Raw genomic sequence first — 7,808 nt, forward strand, 5'->3', positions numbered from 1 at the left:
TAATACATAGGTTCATTAATAAATGTGTCCTGTAAGATTGCATTCCATATATAAAGTTAAAGATTCCTTTTTTTTTTCTAAGTCCTTATACTAGTATATTTCTTTGGGATAAAATGAGAATTTAACTAATTTCAAAATTTTGTAAAGGTTATGCTATGTAAAGGTATTTCTGAGGTGAAGATTTAATACACTGATATGAAACTAACCTTTAATTCTAGGACTTACATGCATTGTTACTCTTGTAATTATGTAATCAACTTTTTAACAACTGCTTTTCATTTCTTGCATCTGAAGAATGAAAAATATGGAATACTATACAAATTTTCATTTCATCCTTGTGCAAGTGCCATGTTAATCTCTGTATTGTTTTAATTTGTGTAGACGTGCTGCTGAAGCATGTAGTATCCTATAAATTTAAGTAGTTAATGATGCAATCTTCATATAGGCTTATATCTTTGCGTGCCTATTTGTAACAAGGAAACCTTATTGTTCCTAACAATACTATTGATCGTTTTTTCCTAAAATTGTGTATATAGTGGAAAAATTATATTGTTCCATCGATTGCTCACATTTGAAATTTTTTTGTCACTGACTATTTTAAGTCTTTTTCATTTTAGATTTGATCATACTTTGAAGCATTTATAGCTAGGTCCAAAAGTGATGGCTTTTTCAAGTACTTATTTGTCCAACTGAGTTAGCTTTGTGGAGCTAATGGATCCAAAGTAAACCTTGCTTAAGAGCTACTTCTAAACTTCTCCAGCTTAAAATTTCCCAAATGAGGTCTTACTGGCACAAATGTCTACCTGACCCTTTACCCTTCTTCCATGTAGGAACAGACCAACCAGAATATCTTACCCTGAAATCATACTTTGTCTTACTGGAAGAAAACTAATCTTAGTTACAAGGGATCATAGAGATGAACAGTTCAGACAGAACTGTTCAGACCAGAAGGTATTTTATCAAAATATAATTGTTTATGATACCTACCATTTCAAAAGTAGCTAAAGCCAAGAAGGTGAAAAATTGTTCATATGCATGATTACCTAATGTCATGGTCTGTCTACCTTCCAACCAGGAAGGAACTTACACTACTGTCTTTCTATCAACAAATATTTCCATAGCTCCAGGAGAAGTCCATGTGTTTCTCCTCGATATTAGGCCTTAAATTAGTAATGCTTTAATCACAGTGTTTCCTTTTGTCTCCAGACTGTAAATCCACAAATGGTAAAACTTTAGGTCTAGCTCTATGAAATACTGTGGTAGAGATAATGCAATATTACTTTAAAACAAAGTTGTATTTATTACCCTAACCACCACAGAACAATGTAAAACATGTGCTGTTTTTTTATTATATTATACATAGATATATATTTTATTTTATATTTGCTGATTTTATATTTCACACAGTGAAACTTACTAGAATTAATTGATAATTTGATAAATAAATTGATAATTATTTATTCCAATGAATAGAATTGGAATATAAATAATTAGGTTTAGGGCTGGGAAGGTGGCTCAGTGGTAGAGCGCTTGCCTTGCATAACTGAGGCCCTGGATTCGATTCCTCATCACCACATAAGCAAAAAGAAAAAAAGCCAGAAGTGGCACTGTGGCTCAAGTGGTTTGATCGCTAGCCTTGAGCTGAAGAGCTGAGGGACAGCACCCAGGCCCAGAGTTCAGGCCCCACGACTGGAACACCCCCCACAAAAAAATAAATAAAATAAAAAATAAAATAATTAGGTTTAGAATATATATCGGAATATAAAAAGTATCAATGTAATGTCTTGAGTATAAGCTTGTGATACCTTCTAAGTGTTCTTGGTCTTCTGAATTCACATGGTAAAAAAATGTTGTTTTCCTCTAATCTATAAGGGATTTTAGTCTGCTGCCCTGTTCATGGTTTTAACTCGCTGGTCCCAAAATGTTTTTCTCCATATTTCTGAAGCATTCCTACTGATTATACCCAAATTTTGCTGAAATGATCTCTAAAAGATATTATTCTTCTGCAGGACCCATGGGTCCTAGGATCCCAGGTCCCAGTTACCTGCATCATCAGATAACAGGTGCAAGACTTCTCACCTAGGCCCATACAACATGCCAACAGAATGTAATTGAAGACCCATCTTAATTTCTCATTTCCTATAATATTTTTGGGCCTCAATTCTTTGAGAAGAAGGAATTAGCAGTAAGCAATTGTGAAATGCAAGGGAACTTAAAATGAAGGATGAGATCATAAAATCTGAGAGAAAGTACTGTAATTCAAATTTTCAATTTACAGATGACCAGACCATATCAGTGAACAACATCACAAAGTGTCACAAAATTATTTTTAATACCCCTCCCCTAATGATTAATGAAAGATTTCAGTCCAGCATTAGTGGGCCCAGAAAATATTACCTGGAAAAATAGATCTGTAATTGGTCTAACCAGGCCCGGAAAACTTGACTTAGAGGTCAAATGTAATCCAGAAAAACATTAATTGTGAAGATCCTTAGTGCTTCAAAACTTTGGTACTCCAGTAAAACTTGGTTCTGTGGTATAAAATGTTGTCATTCTCAAAACATTTAATCTCCTGAAAGTGTATTTTTTTTCAAATAAACTTTTAAATATCACAATCGCCAAAATAACATTTGACAAATAGATGATACTCAGTGAAATTATAAGCTTTTCAAGTGTAGGGAGCAAGTTACAATAGAGTTGATTTATTTACCCAACACTAATGCCATTGTTTCAACCACTCATTAAAGTGTAGAAATAATACCACCCACCATTTGTGTTGTTCAGTAGGTGCCTTCCAGAAATATGTTAAATAGATCAACCTCCCAAATTTCAAACGCAAACATAAGCTAATAAAGTAAATTTCATCACTTAATAAGGTACATTTTAAAAAGCCACAAAGAGTTGCCTTATCATACGTTGTTTTATGTTTTCCCTATAAGTCTAACATAGTAAGTCTTGAATATAGATACTCATCAGAGATGTGACAAACATAAAATCTGTCTTCTATTTCTATCACATTCCTCTATAGTAGTAAATTTTAATTTTCTTCTTTTTCCAAAACTTATAGGTAGTAGAAAATATTATCCCATAGAAAGTAAAATAATCACACACCATTGTACATAGACATTTATAAAAACTGATAGGAATACATTCTAAGCCATTTTTAAACTTTCTTGTTGACTAAAGATTAATCTTTCAAATGAATGAGAATAAAATCAAGTCTAGGGGCTTCACATCTCCAGTCTTGCACATTATTATTGCAGATGAACAAATTATGGAAATGTAAGTTGACATAAGTTCAAGTATATACAGGATTGAATCTCCAAAGAATGAAAATAAACCTTTCAAATATTAACAGACAGTTTAACAGAACGATTATCAGGAAGTTGAAAGCAGAGAGGAATAATAGTAAAGACATAGAATGAATGAAAAATGGAACAAGGGACAAGTACAGCTAGAATAGTCAATGTACACATGTGATAAAGGAAGTGGTAAATCTGAAATAAATCTTGGAGAAGGGGTTGATTGACAATGATAGAAGGAGTGAATCTGATCCAGGGGCATTGGACAATTAAATGGACATATTTAATTGTAACACACTTGCACAACCTTTTGAAATTCAGTTAAAGAACACACAAAAATCACAACCAAACAGCAATCTTTAGAGAGTATGAGCATGACTTCTCAAAAATTTAAGCTGTTAATGGAAGGCAGTTTTGGGAAAAGCAAACAAAGATATTCAAAGAGGGAAGTTTGCGGTAGGTGAGAATTTTGAACAGATTTAAATAGATTGTCTAAAGTTATAAATCACCTACATCTGCTGCAAATACTATCTTTCTTCTGCGAGTTCTCTTTGTCTGAAGTGGACACTCCAGTACTGAGACATACTTGATAGCTTGTGAAGATAGAATGAAATAAACAAGATCAAGGACCCGTTACTACACTGGAGAGAAAACAATTCTCTATGTTTTCTTTCATCTCTCTTCACTACTCTCTCTTCATACTTTTAAGTCAATGATTTTGAATTATATATTTCCTTCTTTGTTCTGACAAAGTAATTGGTCAAAGTAATTCACTAAATATTATTTTCAATTTTTTCTTTTCTTTTCTTTTCTTTTTTGTCGGTGGTGGGGCTTAAACTCTGAGCCTGAACACTGTCCCTGAGCTCTTCACCTCAAGGAAAGCACTCTACCACTTGAGCCACAGCACTACTTCCGGCTTTTTTCTTTTTACTTATGTGGTGCTGAGGAATCGAACCCAGGGTCTCATGAATGCAAGGCAAGCGCTCTACCACTGAGCCACCTTCCAGGACCCATTTATTTGTTTGTTTTTGTTGGTCATGGGACCTGAAGTCTGGGCCTAGGCACTGTCCCTCAGCTATTCAGTTCAAGAATAGCAATCCACCACTGGAGCCACAGTGCCACTTTTGGCTTTTTTTTTTCTGCTTATGTGGTGCTGAGGAATTGAACCCAGGCCCTCATGCATGCAAGGTAAGCACTAAACTATTGAGCAACCTTCCTAAACCTACTATATTATTTATTGTGTATTTATTTTACATCTTTTTTTTTGGGGGGGGGGTCCGGTTGTGGAGCCTAAGCTCTGGGCCTGGGTGCTATCCCTAAGATCTTCAGCTCAAGGCTAGCACTCTACCACTTGAGCCACATCGCCACTTCCAGCTTTTTTCTTTTTACTTATGTGGTGCTGAGGAATCGAACCCAGGGCTTCAGGCATGCAAGGCAAGCGGTCTACCACTGAGCCACCTTCCCAGCCCCCATTTTTTTCTATCATGCTGCTTACTTATTCAAGCGAGTCCAATAAACTTCCCCCTTGCACTTGTTGCCATGAAAACCTAACATTTATGTTAATCAGGACAAACTCTAATGTAAAACTTTGTCTCCATAAAACCAGTCCAAGAATCTGTGATCACAAATATATGGCTATTCTTTTTTCTTTTACCTTGAAAATCTTCTGTGTCTAAAGTGCCAACAAAAATAAGTACTCCAACACTTTTTGGTTCAATCACTTCTAACTCAAAGTTATATTTTGCTAACAAGATGCTTAGGGGAAACTGAAGAATACTCCATTTTATCTTCTCTCTTTAGACTCTCCTTAGATATCATATCAGGAACAGCGAAGTCATTTTTGCAAAATTATTTCAATAGATTATTTTTCTCTTAGTCTTGCATTTGCTCAACAAGATGAATGGGGGAGAATAGAGGTAAATCACCCATGCCTTGGATGACAGTGTCTGTTACAAAGGACAATGCTTGCATGTTCTACTTCTATGTCCTCTTAACTCTTGCCTGATATCCAATTAATCACAGCTTCTTGGCTTCAAGTCTAGTGAAGCTGAAGCACTATAAGGCCTTCGCCACTGCTAAACCTTCATGGTTTCTCCTTTAAAACTCTTTTAAGTTGCATCATTTGGATGTGGAATTTATTTTGATATTCCATTCAATCAGTTCTGCATTGTAGTGAGCCAAATTGGCTCTATAAAATCACTTTAGGTAGCACAAATATTAAGATAATCTATATCAAAAAGTTTTGATCTCCCTCCACTGATGAAGCCAATACACTTAGCTAGGGCTTCTAAGAACACTGTTTTCTAAGCTTTTCCATTTGCTCAATTATTTTGTGACCCCCAAACTTTTAGGCTTTTGTACTAAGAGACGTTTTCACTATCTCATGATAATAAGGGTATTATTTTTTGTGAGCCACTTTGAAATGTGAAATAACTGGTGTGAAGTATCTAATCAGATTTTTTTCTGTGTTTCAGTGCTTCACATGCAAAGACCTCATGGAAAGTATTATAAACAGAAATGTGTAAGCCCAATGCCTTCTTTCATTGTGGAGGGCACTTTGTCCCTAAATATTTTGACCCAAATTATCTTTTTCAAAGAATTACTGTTTGTTAAGTAAAGGCCAATTCACAAATTTTGATGTCTTTTTTTTTAAGAACTTTGAATTTAAATTCCACTACAACCTTGTTTCACACAGTGAGAGTATATTTCCCGGGTAAGGACAATTCTCACGGAAACTTACAGGATTTATAGGAAGGTTTCTTAAGTTTGTTTGTTTAGTGTGAAAATGAGACATCTTCACCCACATTGCTTCCTCTCCACTAAGTCTCCATGGATTTCTTTGCACGAAAGCCTATTTTCCCAGGCAATTTTAAATTTTCTTCATAAGCTAAGTTGTTAAAAATTAAAATTTACCTGTCACAATTTTAAAACTCTTTTGAAATTTCTTTATCAGAACCACGAATTCACCAATCCTAATTCCACATTGACCATCAAAAACAGTTACCATGTTGTTTTCACAATATAGTGTCCATGCAACTAATATTTTCCAGTGGCTTTGTTATGCATACATATGACCATATAAGATGATACTGAGCAAAATTAACTCTAAGATATGGAATCAGAGATTTTTATTTGCAGTTGTTGTTTTTAATGTATTAAGTGATTTCTATATTCTTTGGGTTTTCCCCTATGGTTTATCCCTTGCTGTATTTGACTTTGTACCCTGTGCATTATGTATACATTTATCTTAATTAGGGAAGGGAAGAGGAACAAGAAAATGGCGACACAAAGGACAAAGTGCAAACCAATGCATTAGTAATACTCACAAGACAATATGTTGGAAATATACATTACAACTTGTGAGGGGTATTGAGGTGAGAAAAATTGTTAGAAAAATGAGGGAGTGGATAACAAATTTAAAAAGTTATTTATTCACTACCTTACAGTTACTGTAACCCCACTGTACATCACTTTGACAATAAAATTAAATTTAAAAAGTAAGCTGCATAAAATAAAATTTCACTGTATTGGTATAGTATTATTATTTATATAGTAACTTTTAAAAATCATTACTCTTTGGCATCTAATTTGAATTAATTACTCCTTCTTTATCAGAGGTTCATCAACTCGAATGTTATCCAGCTAGACAATATTGTCACAATATACTTGCCAATATTTTGAAAAAAGAATAAATTTAGTACTTTTACACACATAAAACCGAAAAAAGTTTAATTCTATGGAAACCCATAACTTTTAAAAGTAAATAAGTTGTTAAGAGAACAGAATATATGTGTTCTTCAAAATTCCTATGACTAATAACTACTCATTTTCAAATTCTGACCATTCCATACCTGAGAAATTCAAAACAATACCTGTTTGCATGTTATGTAATTCTTCAATAGATGCAGTTTCCAATGAGGTGTTACAGATTGAGAAGTCAAAAGAAAAATAACCACAATTGGTAGAGCATAAAACTATGAAGCATCTGTGATAATTATTCAAGAGTAAGCAATCCCAATATTTATTCCATAAAGTCATCCTAGCCCAACAAATTCCAACTTGTAAGGTACACCTGAAAATTCCCTTATTTCACATCATGAATAGCTTTTCTTTATTGTAAAAAATACTACACCTCTGCTAATGTGATGTCCTCATTGTTTTGGAAAGAACCCCAATAAACTGGGCTGCATCATTTTTACCCCAATGGTATTCTTGAGATCAGAACACTTGAAAATATTATTTATATGTTTTTTAACTATTATAGATATTCAGGATGCTAAGATCGGAAGATTACGGTTCAAAGCCCACCAGGGCAGGAATGTTGCTGACATTCTTATCTCCAATAAACTTCTCAGAAAAAGACAGACACAAGTGGCACTGAGGTTTAAGTGGTAGGGCACGAATCTTGAGCTCAGAGACAATGTCTAGGACCAGAGTTCAAGCCCTAGGACAAACCAGTAAAACAAATACAGAAATAAAAACGAACCCCAAACCTAGCATTTTTAT

At 34.2% G+C, this 7,808-nt stretch overlaps 1 pseudogene; it reads right to left on the reverse strand.

The window, feature by feature from the left end:
* Positions 1-298: 298 nt before the first annotated feature.
* On the reverse strand, positions 299-398 carry LOC122103134 (annotated as a pseudogene).
* Between the last annotated feature and the right edge of the window lie 7,410 nt (positions 399-7,808).

This window comes from Dipodomys spectabilis, unplaced genomic scaffold (genome assembly GCF_019054845.1).
Source record: "Dipodomys spectabilis isolate Male_0828 unplaced genomic scaffold, ASM1905484v1 ptg001849l, whole genome shotgun sequence".
Taxonomy (NCBI): domain Eukaryota; kingdom Metazoa; phylum Chordata; class Mammalia; order Rodentia; family Heteromyidae; genus Dipodomys; species Dipodomys spectabilis.